The following is an 18,277-nucleotide window of genomic DNA, read 5'->3' as shown; positions in this document are numbered from 1 at the left end:
TCAGGACTGTACACCCTAATCTATGCCCAGTTAAAACTAGTCTGTGGAGGAAATAGTAGCTCATAAAAGTATCTAGTGATGGAATGGAAGTATAGATCCATCTCTTGGGAGATTGTGCAGTGCCGTGGAAGTTAGCTTAGTTGCGTTCAACTTAAAAAATGTTACTGGGCATAGAAAGAAAGCTCTATGAGGCATTATCTAGTACAGAGAGAAAATATAATCTAAGACTGGTTCACTGTAGAAATTCCCACTATAGATCAACAGATTATGCAGTAGACTAAAGCAAAATACAAGATCTATTTCTACAACAAACTTTGTGGAAGCTTAATCAAATTGAGCAAGATCAAGAGAACACATATAACTGAGAATGAGAAAGCAATTACACATAACATAGAAGAAATATCATGGGGAAAGCCTTAGCCTAAAACCCCAACTCTGTATTATCATACAAGTGGAAACCTTGTTCAAGTTACAAAAAGAATCAACTCCCAAGCTATCTTACTCTCTCTGAAATCAAACAATACAACTCACAAACTAAATAGACACTACATAGGTCCTCCTCAAGCCCTCCAAGCCTCCTATTTCCTTGTGCAATTTTTCTTGGGGTCCAAGGATGTCACATGTGCGAATTGGCCTCATCACACTCACTAAACCTGAAGAAGTAACTGTGCAATCCTCAAGGAAAGAATTCCTTCTGCATGCAAGGAATATTGACAATGGAATATTTTAGCAACTAATAGTACACTGCCCCTCCATCTAATCTCAACTGGGTCTCTGTCTAAACTGACATGCATGAGTTATTTATGAGAGAATACTCAGTTATCTGAAGTGCAGTAGTTACATGCATGCAAGCATTAACTAACTGAACTTACATTAATTTAAACAAATTGTTTAAATCAATCTAACTGGACTTGACTCAGTTAACTGAGCCAACTAATTACAACTCAATTTAGAACTCATCCTTATCTCTTTAACTGATGGATAAATTCCTCAATTAATGGAGAAACTATTGCATGTCCCCACATAGACTTCAAGTTTGATTTTCCTTAACTAATTAACTCAAGATGAATTAATTAATTATTTTAGAAACTGTTGCTAAGATCAAATTCGAAGTTTACTTCACTATTTTAGTTTAGGGACTGACTAAAACATGAAGGTATCCCGAAATACTATTTATAGAATACTATTTTAGCACTTCCATTTTTCCATGCATTGTTGCCAAGATCAACACTGGCTGAACTGCTATTTATAGCAGTTCTATTTTTAGCAATTCTATTTTTAGCATTTCTTGTTGCTATTTTCAACACTCCCTCTCAACAAGAAAGGCATTCAACTCGAACCCAATCCTAAGCCTTTAGAATGTTCTGCATGCAACACTTCTCCCAAGTGTTGTTGCTCCAGCAACTCTAGAAACAAAAATTCTCCCAACTGATCTCCCTGTTGGGGTAGAAACATCCTCTGATGCTAAAGCTTCCTCTGCCACTGACAAGTTTTCCCTCTATGAACTCTAAGATTTTGCAACACTCTATGCATCTCACATCGTTGCACACCTATCTGTGCCATCCTACATTGGTGTAACACTCTTGTGCCTGTCGCATTGTTGCAGCCTGCTAGCTCTGAGCTGTCTTGGGATTCTCGCATTGTAGTTCTCTCTACTGCTGCATCCACATCTATCTCTACCCACACAGCCAATCCTACTACTCCTCATTGGGGCTCCTGTAGCAAGGTCTAATCAAGGAGGCTAGGTACCTCAAGGATCCTACCCTTATTTCAGCCTTCTTGGGACTATCATTTCACATCGCCCCACCTCCCACCTGGAGGTATGGATGCATGTGATCCCTCTACCCACTTGGCTCAAAATTTCACCCTACTGGAGGTCACTGCATGAGTGGATGCCTCCACTTGGACTCCTCTTAGCATCTCCAATTGTCCCTACTCCACAACCTCTTGAAGCTGCTTCACCAATTGTGGCTCCTCCACAATTGCCTGAGACTTCGTCTTGCACTGCACGTTGAGAGGTAATTTACTCTCCCTCTCAACTGCCAAGTATCTAACCTTTGCCTTGCTCCTCATGGCTTTGCTTGCATCTTTTACCTCAAGTGCATGCAGGTTCTTAGCTAGCACACCGATCTATTTCATCTTTCCCGCCGTCACGAAATTTTCTGGAAAAAGAGCTGATTTTAAATTAGTGATATCTCCCTCATTCGAACTCCGATTTAGCCGATTTTTTTTTTTTTAATTTTGGTATTTTTTCAAAAAGAATTTAGATCTGAAATTTGTTTTTGAAAAATTTTCACAAAATTTTTCAGATCTTCACTGCAAATTTGCGGCCTAGTATATATATATATATATATATATATATATATATATATATATATATATATATAGATATATATATATATTACTTCGATTTTTCTTCTTCGTATACCGTTCACAGCTCTTATCACCTTTGCTCCGATACCATGTATAAATTCCCACTATAGATCAATAGATTATGTAATAGACTAAAGCAAAATACAAGATCTACTTCTACAACAAACTTTGTGGAAGCTTAATCAAATTGAGGAAGATCAAGAGAACACATATGATTGAGAATGAGAAATCAATCACACATAACACATAAGAAATATCACAGGGAAAGCCTCAACATAAAACCCCAACTCTCTATTATCATACAAGTGGAAATCTTGTTCAAGTTACAGAAAGAATCAACTCTCAAGCTATCTTTCTCTCTCTACAATCAAACAATACAACTCATACACTGAATAGACATTGTATATGTCCTCTGCAAGCCCTCCAAGCCTCCTATTTCCTTGTGCAATTTTTATTGGGGTTCAATGATGTCACATGTGTGAATTGGCCTCATCACACTCACTAAACCTAAAGAAGTAACTATGCAATTCTCAAGGAAAGAATTCCTTCTGCATGCAAGGAATATTCACAATGGAATATTCTAGCAACTGATAGTACATTGCCCCTCCATCTGATCTCAACTGGGTCTCTGTCTGAACTGACATGCATGAGTTATTTATGAGAAAATACTTAGTTATCTGAAGTGCAGTAGTTACATGTATGTAATCATTAACTAACTAAACTTACATTAATTTAAACAAATTGTTTAAATCAATCTAACTAGACTTGACTCAATTAACTGAGCCAACTAATTACAACTCAATTTAGAACACATCCTTATCTCTTTAACTGATGGATAAATTCCTCAATTAATGGAGAAACTATTGCATGTCCCCACATAGACTTCAAGTTTGATTTTCTTTAACTAATTAACTCAAGATGAATTAATTAATTATTTTACAAACTTTTGCTAAGATCAAATTCAAATTTTACTTCACTATTTTAGTTTAGGGACTCACTAAAATAGGAAGGTATCCCGAAATACTATTTATAGAATGCTATTTTTAGCACTTCCATTTTTCCATGCATTGTTGCCAAGATCAACACTGGCTGAACTGCTATTTATAGCAGTGTGATTTTTAGCAATTCTATTTTTAACATTTCTTGTTGCTATTTTAAGCATTCACATTATTGGTTGGGATATATTTCTCTTTGCTGGGAAGCTATCATGGGAAAGCCTGGGGGGAGGAAAAATAAAGGCACAGGGGCATTTGCTACTGCTGAGAAATCTGGAGTAGTCACTAGAAGTAAAGTGGATCTTGATCCATCACTCTTCCTCAAAAGGGCACACGAGCTCAAAGAGGAAGGCAACAAGAGATTCCAAAACATAGACTATGTGGACGCTTTGGAACAGTATGAAAAGGCTCTCAATCTTATCATAGGAATCACTTGGACCGTGCCATCTTCCACAACAACTGAGCAGCATGCCTGATGTAGATGAAGCCTATTCAGTATGAAAGTGTTGTTAATGAATGTACACTCGCTCTTGAAGTGCACCCTCATTTCAGCAGGGCTCTTTCTAGAAGGGCACAGGCATATGAGGCTATGGGCAGGCTAGAATTAGCCATGCAAGATGTGTAGGCCCTTCTGCAGGTTGATGTGAATCACCAGGATGGCTTGGAACTTGTCAAAAGGTTATGTCTTTCTCTTGGGAACAAGCAAGATGCTCAACAAGACCTGCAAAATAGGCCCACGGTGCCTGCCTATTCAGGGACTTCTCCTACAGTCATGGGGGCATCAGCAGTTTGAGGAACTCTTGTTGGCAGTATGGGGCCTTGTTTACCTACTAGACCTATGCCAAAGAAGAAAAATAAATAGGAGAGGCTTCCTGGTGATAACTTGAGTAATCAATCCAATGGGCCCCCTTTGTAGGAACCTCCTTTTCCAATGTATTCCAAAGGGTCTTCTTCACCACAAAATACCTTGGTCTTCGAATCTTCCAGGGTATCTTCCAGAGTAATATCCATGAAATCTAATGGTTCTCAAGGTCACGAGGTTAAAGATGCCCCTCAACCTATGAAGAAAGCACATGCATAAATTCAATGGAGGCCATTGAAACTTATTTTTGACCATGACTTAAGGCTTAGTCGAATGCCAAGAAAATGAAAATTTAAGGAGTTGAGAGAAATAGTGAGGAAATAGTTCTCCTCGTCCAAGGAAGTTTTAATAAAATACAAGGATTTGGATGGGGATCTTGTGACTATTACAACTACAGAAGATCTTAGATTGGCAGAAGCTGCTGCAACTCAGCTTGCTAAGCAGAAAAGGACAGGGACTCAAACACAAACTCCTCTGCAAATCGGGGCTTGAACGACAAAGAAAGCATTTCTAATCAATTTTGTTCAAATGATCCTTTGAGGTTGTATGTGGTCGAGGTGAATCTTGAGGAGGATCCATTGATTAAAGAAGAGGACAAACCTCTACTAGGTGGAGTTCAAGAAGAGGATGTTAAAGAAGAGGAGAATGCTTCTAGCTCGTTAGGAGAAGGTAATTATAGCATAGTAGAAGACTCGAGAAAAGAACCTAATAATTAGGTATCCTTAGAGGAAACTTGTAAAGAAAAAAATCGGGATGAGCTTGAAGGAAAAGAAATTAAAATTGATCACTGGCTATTTGAATTTTCTTAGTTTTTTCGCACACATGTAGGCATTGATCCAGATGCTCACTTGGATCTGCATGAGCTAGGAATGGAGTTATGCTCTATGGAATTGGCAGAAACTGTGACCAGTGAAGAAGCCCAATGCCTCTTTGAGATGGAAGCATGCAAGTTCCAGGAGGTGGTAGATTTGTCATTCTTCAATTGGGGCAATGTCCATATGTGTGTAGCTAGGAAGCAGATTCCTTTGGATGAAAATCCTTTCAAGGAACTAGTTATGGCACAACTTAAGACTACATATGACTTGGTCCAGGATCAATACTCCCAAGATGGACAAAGGTATGGGGAAGCTTTGAGGATAAACCTAACTTCTATGAGGGATTGCTTGCACTAGGTCAGCAATATTTTGAAGTGAAAAACTTTGATGGTCTCTTGCTTTGGCTAGCAAGGTTGATCTTGGTACATGGGATTCTTCAGAAACTATCCAGTTTTTCAATAGTGCAAAGGAGAAGATGTGGACTGCAACTGAAATGTGGGAGAATCTAGATCAATGGTGCCAAAATGAGTTAAAAGATCCATCTGCAACCAAGAAGGATGAGATCCTGAAAAGAAAAAAAGAAACTGCCTGGGGTTGATGGAGATTCTATTGAGGAGATAGCAACATCTGCTACCAAAGCAGCAGAACAAGCTACTGTAATGAGATCTTAGATCCATCTATTTTGGGGAAACATGCTTTTTGAATGCTCACAAGTGGAGTTCAGATTGGAAGATCCAACATGGAAAGAGCACCTGGATGCTGTTGTTGAGAGGTTTAAGCTTGTTGGAGCTTCTTCTACTGATATTGAAATTGTGCTGAAGAATCATTCATCTAATGCAACCAATCAAGAAGGCAATGATGTCAAAACAGAAATTCAAAATGCAGATGTTGCCAGAGAAGAGACCGAAGACAAAGTTAAGGATGGAAATAGAGAGGAGACTATTCAATAAATTTCAGAAGATTCTAGGGAACATCTCCTTTGACCTACCATTTTGACAAGTATAGCAACAATGCAAAAGACAAATTCTTCAGTATTTATATAGGTGAAAAAGGGAAAATCATTCTGAATGAAACATATTACAGGGTTTTGCAATAGTGTTGATCATAATCATAAAATCATGCAGGCGTAGGACAGAGTATCAAAGGTTGGAAGTTAGTCTAATAGGACATCATGGGTTGGAATAATTTTTCCAAGGAATATTCTGACACTTGGAAAATGTCCTATCAGCATGGTTTTTTCACAATGCATGGGGTCAGGGGTTAAATTTGATGAGCCCCTTTCCCATTAGTGAACCCCAAGACACCCTATATTTTAAAAATTTCTTAATACAACCCCACATAAAAACAAAGGTATGCAAAAGTCACTGGAAGATTCAAACCTCCTAACAGACCTGCAAATCTAGACAGAAAGGGAAGTGAAACTGCAATGAAGAGAGAAATGAAGCCATAAAAGACACAAAATCTAGCACGAACCCAACGAGGGCATGGCTTATTGGTCTAGCTGGTGTAACCTGCTTCAAAGTTATTCTAAGTTAAATAAAAAACTCATAAATATTAGAACAACCTATATTTGTTGGTCTAAGTTAAATGGAAAACTCATAAATATTAGAACAACCTAACCACTGATAAAAGTGAAGAAGATTGTGTTACAACTAAAATAAAATAAGGGAGGCATTGGGATACAATTCTTTAGGACACTCTTACAGTAAAAAAAAAATATTTTTCACATGACAGAGAGGCCTATGACAATAATATGCCCAACAAAACTAGAGAAGTAACATTGTCAGGCAGAGGATCTGCACATAGAATGGAGTCAGATCATAGGAATCTTATGTTTCTAGTTTGATAAAGCAGGTGTATTCATCAACTATTGACCACAATATCAATGCAAGAAGCCTCAACCTAAATTGCACCTAGGTTAAGTGAACCAAATTCCTCAATTACCAAGGAAACAACTTCAAACATGGTTTTCTTGAACATGGTTGTATTTTTGTTGTTCATCTCACAAGAAGTGAAAACTACATACAAGTTAAATATGGTTATAAAAAAGGATCCATTAAGTAACAAATGTATAATTCCAAAATGATACTAGTTAAAGTAAGTTCATGATACTTCATAATGGTGAAAGACTATGTTGTTTATGAACAATGATATGAACGAGAATATTATGAGACCAACCAATTAAAAAAAAATTTGAATGATGCAGGTTCCTAAGGCACCGAAGGAAAATATATTGTTGGCAACTTGGCATAACAAACTATGAAGAAATAAATTAGTAGCATGAGATTTACTGCCATAAAATAGATCAATAAGATATAGAAAGTCAGAGAATTTATGATTTTACTCAAATAAAAGTTTTAGAAGGAAAGTGATCGATACTTACAAAATATCCATAAGCCCAATAACCTCCAATTGCAATGGGGAACATGCACATGGCCACAAGTAAATAAGCAACCTTTGCTCCTCTCCACATTGGTATAGAGGCAGGATGCTTGAGACTAGATGGCATAGTAGCCTGCATTCTTAGATACAACTTCCTATTCAATCTCATAGGAAAGAAAGATCATTGATAAGGTAAACTATCAACATGTAACCTTCTCTAGACAATATACACAAAGATAAGAAATCATAAGGAAACACAAGTCTATGCTACTACAAAAGCACAATACTTGTATTTCCAGAGAAAGATTGTGACCCTTGAAGTCAAAGCAATAATTCTGTTGTTGTAGTATCCATCTTGGACTTTAGGTTTTCATAAGATATGCCCAAGTGTCTAGGTTTTCTTGTGGACAAACCCCAGACCATAGTGTATTAGGTAATTTTTGTTATAACACCTATAAGGTAGAGTCTTGCAATGGAGTTAAGATTAGGCAGCTAGGACAAAATAATGCAAAGGGATACGAAAACCAAATATCATTCCACTGTAGTAAGTGGATTGGATCCACAAGTTGGGCCACAAGCTATTTGAAAAAACAACTTCATTGTCTCTCCACCAATCAGTATCAGGGAAGTTGCCATCTCGACTGATAGATAAATAGTTGGAAATAGAGTCAACCATACACCAAGCCTCTCCCCTACAATGTTTAAAGACAAATTTGCATCCATACATTCCTTCCATATAAAATTATTATATCCAATATTAATATATACTTGAAGCTATTAGGTATACAACAAATATATCTAAACTCATATGTTTATACCTAAAACTGAAGATTGTATGGACTCTACATTAGAGATAGCAATCCACATTTTGATATCCAACTGAAACAGACATGTAGCTTAAGCTTAGTAATAAAGCAAACTAGATATCAAGATTGCAATTGTAGAAGGTATCTGTTATTGTTACCAAATGCAACTTGTGCAAGCTCCACATATTTGTTGTAGCATTTCCTGGGAACATCTTCATGAAGCATGATAAGAACCCACAAAGTGTAGAGTTGCCACAGGTATGCTATGGTCAGGCAGATTATTCCCCAACTCATGTTTATATTCATGGAAAAGAAAGTACAAATCACAACAAATTTGTAGAAGGAATAAACCCACAACAACACACTTTTATATTCATAGCTCTGAGAGGCACATTCTAAAACCAAGGTAGAGGTAGTAATATCAGTGATTTTGAATCCCAACAGGTTAAAGGACTATTTAACCCCATCAAGTGGGTGAAAAAACATAAAATTTGTTACCTTTAAGAATTCAAAACATAAAAATTGTCACTTTTAGGAATTTTATATTTATTTGAACATATCTAGAATTTCGAAAACAAATAACAACAATGTTGTAGAAGGAATAAACCCACACCAACACACTTCTATATTCATAGATCTTAAAGGAACATTCTAAAGCCAAAGCAGAGGTAGTAATATCAATGATTTTGAATCCCAATAGCTTAAATGACTATTTAACTCCATCAAGTGGGTGAAAAAACATAAAAAATGTTATTTTTAAAAATACAATATTTATTTGAACATATCTAGAATTATGGAGTTTAGATAGATATATTTAAATGTAAAACTAATAGAAATTAGTTCTAAGTCATAGTACAATTATCAATGAATGCCACAATACAAATATCAAAGAAAAAAGAAAATGCAAATGAAAACAGTGGTTGCAAAAGAAACAAACTCACAACAACCCACATTTTTATCCATTGCACTCCATTGGACTGAGACACATTCTATAGAGGAAACCCATGTATTTATCCATTACATTCCTTTAAACTAACAAATTATACATAGGCACATTCTATAACCTAGGTAGATATCACAGTATCAATATGATTTAATCACACCAAGTGGGTGTGAAAGCTTTGAGATTGTTAACCTGAGAAATTTGATCATTTTTTAAGTATAACAGATTAGGGTCAATATGAATCTAAAATCACTTCAAATTATTTTACAAAATACATCCATTTGATATTACATTAGATCATATTTTTATGGGCCTAAAAATCAATTTTGTAAAAAAAACATTGAAACATGAAAGCAAAAAAATAGATAAATCAAGAACATTTTGCATACCATCCCAAAAAGGTAAAATTCATTGGCAAAATCAAGGCCAAAAACCCAATCCTTGCATTGAGATTATGAAATGCTACAGAGTAAGCATTCCTAATCCTAGAGTCTATGATGGGAAGCCACACATCTTGAGGATTGAGCTTGGTGAGGTGCCCAACCTCCTATAGATAGGTCTTCATATTGGTCAAAACCCTTCTCTTAGGAGTCCCAATGTGGCTCAGAAACCTGGGAGAGATAAGGGAAGGAGTCCATGGTGTCCTTTGAGTCCTAGGAGCCTTGAGCTGAGGGGACTTGAGCACAAAAGGAGACACCAAGGATGAAGGAGGGCAAGTGCTAGCAGGTGTTTGAGAAGATTTGGGGGATATCTGCCTAGGGGTAACAACATGAGAAGGAGAATTGGTAGAAATATGGTGGTGGGGAGAATGAGCACCAAGGGTGAAAGGGGGCATGGCACCCATGGGCGTGGGTGGTATTAAGACTAGTTCTCATTCTCCCCATGATTCCTCCATAGTCCCAGAAGGCACTTGCAACCTGAAGCTCCTCACGGAATCCTCAGATGAATTTTCTTCTTCCTTAAATTTTATGTGCTATTTTCCCATTCTCATAACAATAAAACCACCACCAAGTAATTTTCATATCCAATGCGGAAAAATGTTAATTTTAGGTATGTTATATTCTTAGAGAAATTTATTTTGATTTTCATAGTTAGCTCAGTATCTTTTCCTGATTATCAATCAGTCAGCATAATAGTAAATTGCAGATAGAAAATAAACATAAATCGTATAAGACAAGCTAAGACAAGAGGACAAACCCCAATGTGGGGAAACCCTTGATCAATTCTTCTTATATGTTCTTCAATAGTCCAGCAGAGAGAGAGAGAGAGAGAGAGTACGTATACAATAGAAGTCAACACTTTGACTTATCTAAATAAGAGTATAGATCATCTCTAAGAAGATGATACATGAGGTAGATGAAATCAGTTGAAGACATGCTGCTTCAATTGATTCTCTAAGGTGACTCCATCACCATGCTGCACATATCGTTGTGCTGCTCCTCATCATCATCCTACACCTCACTGTGCTACACCATGTTGCACCCATCATCACTATGTTGCATCTAATCATGATTGTACCCATCATTGTATTTTTGTACTATGATGAGCTATGTTATGCATTGTTGCTCCTATGTGCACTATGTTGCATTGTACAATATGCACTTGTTGCAGCTCCCATTGTTGTACCAATGCTACACCATGTACCATTGCTCCACCATGAACCATTGTTGCACCATGTACTTGCTGCACCAAGTATCATTGTTGTCCCAAGAACCATTACTGCACCATGTACTTGTTTTCCCATGTACGATGTTGTCCCAAGTACCATTGCTGCACCATGTACTTGCTTTCCCATGTAGCATGCTCCACCATGAACCATAGGTGCACCATGTACTTGCTGTCCCATGTACCATGCTGTTGTGATAGTGACTAGTTAGGGCACCTCAAACTATTGCAACAACCCTCAAACAGTCACCCAAACATCCCTTAATCTTTGCAGCCTACCCTATTGTGAACGATTTGCCTCCACGCTAAATATTAGGTCATAACATGACCCCAAAACAACCTACATTGTCCCTTATTGTGGTGGTATGGCCTGCAGCCTACTACACAACCTTGTTGTAGCTTACAACCCACACATCAAGCCCAAAACAACCCTCCTCTACCTTGCCCCTCTAGGGAGTCATCTCAGCCTCCCCTCACAGCAATTCAACCCTCAAACATAACCTAGAAACAACCCTAAAACACCACGTTGTTTTGCCCCTCTTTGTTGGTTAGGGCATCCTTTAGACAACATATAGATGAGGGCAGTCTTCTTGAATAGCATAGATGATTAGGGCATATTTTGGAAAAAATATAGATGAGGGCAGTCTTCTTGAATAGCGTAAGGGATTAGGGAATATCTTCTTCACAAGATGACTATGTCTTCCCTGCTAGGGTATCATCTAGGACTGTGTTTAGACTTCAACCTTAGGCTCCTTCCTTACTGTGTATAGGTCTTCCTCCTCTTAGACTTCTCCTCCAGTAAAAACCAAAACAAGTGGAGAGAAATCAAGAGTGAAGTGTGTGCAAATGACTCTCAGGTCACCTCCTTGTATACTAAAACATTGAGCACATGTGGGGGTTATTTGGTTGTTGGACAACCTTGACGAATTGTCCCATAAAACAAATAATTTCATATCTCCATGAATACTTATCAGAGTTGGATGATCTTTAGCTCAATCCTATACCTCTCGATGAGAGGGATCCAAGAAAAATATCAGTTGCCATAAATAATATGACCCACATGGAGTTTGGCCCTAGTTGCCAATTTTAACACTCCCTCTCAACTAGGGAGAACTCCATCCATTGATCCATCTGCCAGACTATACTATCTCTGCCATCAGTGCCCTGCACTACTCTACTCTGCTGAACCATGAAGAAGAAGAATTGATCAAGAATGTCTCAGACCATTATATACTGATGCAAAGCCAATTCCATATGAAGAGAATGTGCCATAAAACTCTTATTGATCCTAGATCAGTTCCAAAAGAGAGTGATTTATGTCACTATTACTGACCTAAAGTCAGTTTCATTGATCCCAGATCAATATCACAAGAGAGTGTCTCAAACCACTCATACTGATTCCAAATCAGTTCCAAGAGAGAGTGATATATCATTCTTACTTATCCTAGATCAGTTCCAAGAGAGAGTGAGTTATCACTCTTACTGACCCGAAGTCAGTTCCAATTGATCCCAGATCAATGGAGGCCATCCTAGCATAGGGAGTACGGTAGATATAATGATGTATCCATCTATAGTACTACCATTGTCCCTAACACCATTTCCCTACTCATTGGACAAATGAGAGGTACTTCCCATGAGTCCCAAACTGCATGGGTAGGATGCTTCGACAGGAGAACCACTCATCCTATCAATAAGTCACCACAGGGTATCACAAGGGAAGGCTCAACCATTCACCTTATACACAACGCACCATTAGGGGAGGGTGAGCTTCCCTATGGTCACTTGTTGCTCCAAGAAGTACGCCAAGCCCCCCAGAGCTCCCAAAGCTCAATGCATGCATCATACAAGACTCTCATAAGAGGGTCTCTCAATGACTCCAAGTCGTTCTCAGAACATCAATAATTTGACCTTTCCTCAGGGCTTCAACAGAATTTCTATGACTTGCACATCGGTCCCAATGCGATGGAGCTTTCTTGCTCATTGATCTACCATGTCCTAGATAAGGTAGTACCTCATGTCTATATGCTGGAGTAATCATAGAATACGAGATTCCTTAATAATTGAATCCCCCTTTCGTTGCCACAAAAGATCATAGTGGTATCCATCATATGTCAAATAGCTCACTGAAGAGCTTCCGCAACCAGGCAGCTTTACATGAGGTCATACTCGTAGCTATATATTCGGTCCCAACGATTCTTATAGCAACTGGCTTCTTCTTCCTGCTCATTCAGGATATGAAAGCAGAACCCAAAGAGAACCAACACTCAAAAGTACTCTTGTCATCCTCCACACTGCCCGCCCAGTCAGCATTCGAATAATCATGCAACTTCACATTTCTGGTAGTGTATCCCAATCCATGAGAGATTGTGCCCCGAAGATATCTCAGAAGATTCTTGGCACCAATCCAATGAGGCTCAACCATATATGAGCTCAACATGCTAACTAAAAAACATATATCTAGACGTGAGTTCACCAAGAACATCAATTCTAGAATGATTTTATGAAACTCAGAGGAATTTCCCAAACTATGTGCGACATCCCTGCCACATAGCTTATGAAAGTTAAGATTCATTGAGGTAGTCATAGGCTTTTAGTTCACCATTCCAAATCTAGAATCCAACTCCCTCTTACATTTTCAAAGAGAGGGTATGCACCTACCAGAAAGAGGTCATCCTCATAAGGTTCCAGCATGAGAGATCTATCATCCACAACCTTCAAGCAATGGTTTGGATCGTCTTCACTCCTAGTGAATCACAACTTCATCAGACAACTATCAATCCTCTTATACTAAGCCTGGGGTGTTTTGCTTCAAGTCATAGAGGACTTTCTTCCACCTGCATACATGAGATTCCCGATCATGAATCTCAAACCCCTTTGGTTGTTCCTAACCTATGGACCTGCTACATGTGGATAATGGTCCCCTTGTAAGATTTTCCTTCGGTACATCTCAGACATGTACCTTCATTCTCTTCTTGAATTCAGGCATCCCTGTCACCATTTGACTCATATCGAGTGGGGCCCCATAAAGAGTAGATCTTTGGTGTTATAGACAAGATGTGTCAACTGACATCCCCAATGGACTTCATAGAACTTGATACAAATTTCCAACCCTGAACCCATGAGTAAAAGCATCTTTGAAAATTCTATTTTCAAACACGTACCTTTACATCGATGAATTCCACACTAAAACCTTTAATATCCATTGCCGAAATGGACACCAGGTTCTTCTTGTGATAAGGTACATAAAAGAGATTCTTGTAAATGAATCGAGTTATCCTCATTCAATTGAGGGGTAACGTTCCCTACACCCTTTTTGGGATAGGTGGCATTGACTCCAAGTATAATCACACGATTGTTTCCATCTCTACAAAATTAGAGAGAGCACCCTTCTATCAGATGAAGTCCCTTGAAGCACTACAATCAATAAGCTAGATTCCAAAATATTTTGGGGGAGAGGGCCAATATAAGATAATGCTACTTTATCCTTATCAGAAACAACATTTCATTCTTCATACCTAGGGTTACTTGCTTTCTTTGAAGGATCGGTTATTTCCTTGATAACCTGCATTACCTGTCATTCCTCTGATCATTGAAGATGTCCTGGAATGATTGTTATCACCATCAAGTGATGTGTCCCTACCATTTGGACACTCCTTCGCATAATGGATGAACTTATTACAAATAAGCCATATGCATTTCCTTCCACCCTTAGATCTAAAATTCCTATTGAAGTGATCTTTAGGTAGGCCATCAGAAGCTTCTACCGTGCAATTCTGATAATTTTGTTAGCTTCGACTTCACCATTGGTGAATTTGAAGAGGGATGACAAATCCATTGATCCTTTTGCCCTTTCCCAACTGTCTTTGGTGATTGCTCTTTCACTCTTGCTTGGGCCTTGTCTTCACCTCAGCTTTGATACCATGCTAATTTTAGGTATGTTCTATGCTTAGAGAAATTTATTTCAATTTTCACAGTTAACTCAATACCTTTTCCTGATTAGCAATCATATCTGTTTGCATTATGATGCATGTGTTGTACTTGATGGCAAACAACTCATAGAAGATCAACTCACTTATATATATCAAAATATGGTTGATAATGTTCTAATGCACTCATTAAGGATCAACTAACCGAATCATAAGAAGTTGTGGAAGTAGCATATATGAATCTGAATATGGAAATGAAAAAGTTTTATTGATGTGATAATACTGATTCACCCCCCCCCCTCAGTATTATTTCCAACAATTGGTATCAGAGCAGGTCCTTTGGTAGAAGCTTGATCGCTTGAAGGAGATCCGTGGAACAATGGGAAAGAAGCTTAAGAAGAAAGCTCATAAGAAGAAGAAGACATCTCAGAAGAACTATGACAGTGGGAGAATCGATTGGGGATTAGGTATAAGAAGCTCTTCAGATTCTGATTTAGATTTGGAATCATTTCAGAATGAAGATGAACTATCAGGTATGAATTTGCTATCCTCTGATGTACCAGCTATCTATCCATTTGGAAAAGATGGAAGTGATAACGAAACAACTGAATGTGCTCTTATGGGTGAGGAAGAAGGATATCAAATAGAAGCAGAATTTAACAGGCTGACAAACAAAATTAGTGAACAAGAAAGACTTCTGAACATAAAGAGTGGTGCCCTCAAAGAAGCTGTTACTAGACAAAAGGCTCAACGAGAGTTATTCAAGGAGAAATATCAAAAGTTGCAGGTTGAAGCAACATCTCTAAGAAATGAAGTCAATGAAAAGAACACAACCATCAAGAAACTCAGAGATAGATCCAGTTACTATGAAAGTCTTGAAGCTACGATCCGCTCTCTAAAGGAAGATCTTGAAGAATCAAAGAAGCAGAATAAAGATCTAGTCCAAGATATTGAAAAACAGGGAAACAAAGTTATCAGCTTAAAATCTCAGCTAGAATGTGCCTTCAGAATTCGTCAAATGCAACAGGATCTGAATGAAGAACAAGAAAAGGAGATTCTCAAGCTAAAGCATCAGTTGGAAGAAGAAAGGAAAGCTGAAGAAGACATGAAGAAGCAATATCTAGAAAAAGAAGAACAACTTCAAGTTGAGGTAAATATCTTGAAAAGTAAATTAGAAGAAAAGGATAAGCTCTTATGTTTTCAAGATAGTACTAAAGTCTTGGATGATATTCTTAATAGTCAAAGATCTCCTGCTATCAAAACTGGTCTTGGCTTTCATGAATCTGTTGAAGGTGAATCTAGTTCACAAGGTGATGCAAGGAACTCTAAAGAGAAATCTAAAATGATCAACAAGGAGATAAGAGAGATGAAAGGTCAATCTCATCATCAACCAAGGAAAGAAATTCTTCAAAGAAAATCTTTTAGTCCTCCTATGAATAATGTTGAATGTTATGTATGTCATAACCTTGGACATGTTGCAGCCAGATGTAGAAGAAGAAGGGTTCAAGATCATCAAACAAACAGATCATCTCAGTCAAGGTACTTTAATGGATATTGCTTTGCTTGCAATATGTTTGGTCACAAAGCTACTGATTGCTACAAAAGGAATATGAAACATGTAAGATGTTATGCATGTAACAAGCTTGGAAATATAGCAAAGGAATGCAGGAACAAAGCACGGACATCACACCAAAAGGAGAAAACATCATCACACTTGAAGATATGGAAGAAAAAGGAAGTTCAGTCAGAAAGTGGCGGCACAACACATTATACAGACATAACAGAGGGAGCCGGAAGTGTAAAACTTCAATCTCCTACGCAAGCTTGATAAAGGGAAGTTGCATATATAGGCGAATTTGGTAATGCACAGTCGCATATATGATTGTTTGAAGAAAGGCAGTAGGGACAGATTCAAGAAAAGGATCAGTTTTGCTCTAATTGATAATGGTTGCATTTTGCTAATGATGTGTGGATATGATGGTTAGAAGTATTTTGGTTCTAACTTGATATTGCTGATGTCTTGATACTTCTTATTAATATGCATGATCAGATCTGACAGATGGCAAAGGTTCAGGGGGAGCATATGCTCTTAATGCATTGTTGGCATTATGGTTAATAGTCCTTGGTGATGATGCTTATATGGATAAATGATTCATCTTGCTATAATATGGTTATGAGTTGTTCAGATGATTCTTGGGGTTACATAGTTGATATTTAGATCAGATTTGTGGTTGATTCTCTAATGGTGCTTACATGGTGATCTTCATAAGGATAAGGAGCAGTACATAATTCACATCTTCTTCACTTGATGATGAGTCACTCATATGCTATTGTTGTCATATGCATAAAGATCATATACTACAGTTATGATGCAGGATTCCTATTGTTCTTAGCACATATATGGATGAGGATTGTTGGCTGGATACATGGATGATTATTCAAAGTTACATTGTTGGAGACATGATGATGATGAGTTCTTACCTATATGATGATAGGTTGTTTCATATGTTGATTGATGCAGATATTCCAAATTGATGATACTTGGTTCATGCGGATCTGGATGGCTATGGTGTTTCTCACATATGATAGAATGTGAATGATTCTGTATATACAGAATTCTGTTCAAAAGGATGAGTTGATACCGACATACCTTGATGATTCATGCACTAATACAAGTTGTTGGTCTAGTTGTTGTTGATAGATGCTATGGATCAGATCATACAGTGTTGTTGCTGATGTTTATCATGATCTTATTTAGGTGTCTTGTCTTTGTTATAAATGTCATGTATATCATTCGATGTAAAGGTCATATCAAGACTCATGATGTAATAGTGTGTCTCTAATTATTGTAGTCATTTGATGAGATCTCTTCAGGTCATGTAACGGCCTATGCTGGTTTCCCCACTATGCCTGGGATGAATGATGTTATTCTCTTATGTTACCATATGTAAACTTGTGGTATATCACCATTGTGATGGGAGATAGATGTATGTATGAGTCTTTGGTGATAGGAAGGTCATTTATGATGTATAGAGTCATGTTCTTCTTGTAGAAAATCTTTTTGCAGACCTTGCTTACAGTCAGGGGGAGCATGAACACCATATTTCAGCAGAGCAGAGATTTCAGCATGGACAGATTGGTGCACCATGGCATATACAAAGGGGGAGCTCATTTAGAGATTTCAGCAGGTACTCAGAGGGAGTATGGACAGCAAAGGAAGAGAATATCTTGGTCCGCCCTTTGCCCTTTATGTCAAAGGGGGAGAGTGATTTGGTATTGTTGCCATCAAGTCCAAAGGGGGAGATTGTTGGCATTATGATGCATGTGTTGTACTTGATGGCAAACAAATCGTAGAAGATCAACTCACTTATATATATCTAGATGAATCTACGGAAGAGATATCAGATGACAATTCTCAGTATGACAAGTCCAAAGGGGGAGATTGTTGGCATTATGAGACAAGTGTTGTCCTTGATGGAAAATCACACAAATCATAAATTATAGTGCAAC

At 37.8% G+C, this 18,277-nt stretch overlaps 2 pseudogenes; one reads left to right on the top strand and one right to left on the bottom strand.

Moving 5' to 3' along the window:
* The first annotated feature begins 4,024 nt into the window (after positions 1–4,024).
* On the top strand, positions 4,025–5,995 carry LOC149219396 (protein CLMP1 pseudogene; annotated as a pseudogene).
* A 1,394-nt stretch (positions 5,996–7,389) lies between these two features.
* On the bottom strand, positions 7,390–10,071 carry LOC149219395 (lysine histidine transporter-like 8; annotated as a pseudogene).
* Positions 10,072–18,277: the final 8,206 nt, after the last annotated feature.

Source organism: Pinus tabuliformis, chromosome Q (assembly GCF_031772625.1).
Source record: "Pinus tabuliformis cultivar Carrire ecotype Pingquan chromosome Q, CPIR1, whole genome shotgun sequence".
Classification (NCBI taxonomy): Eukaryota; Viridiplantae; Streptophyta; class Pinopsida; order Pinales; family Pinaceae; genus Pinus; species Pinus tabuliformis.
The sequence above is the reverse complement of the archived record's forward strand: the minus strand, read 5'-3'. Positions and strand labels throughout refer to the sequence as shown.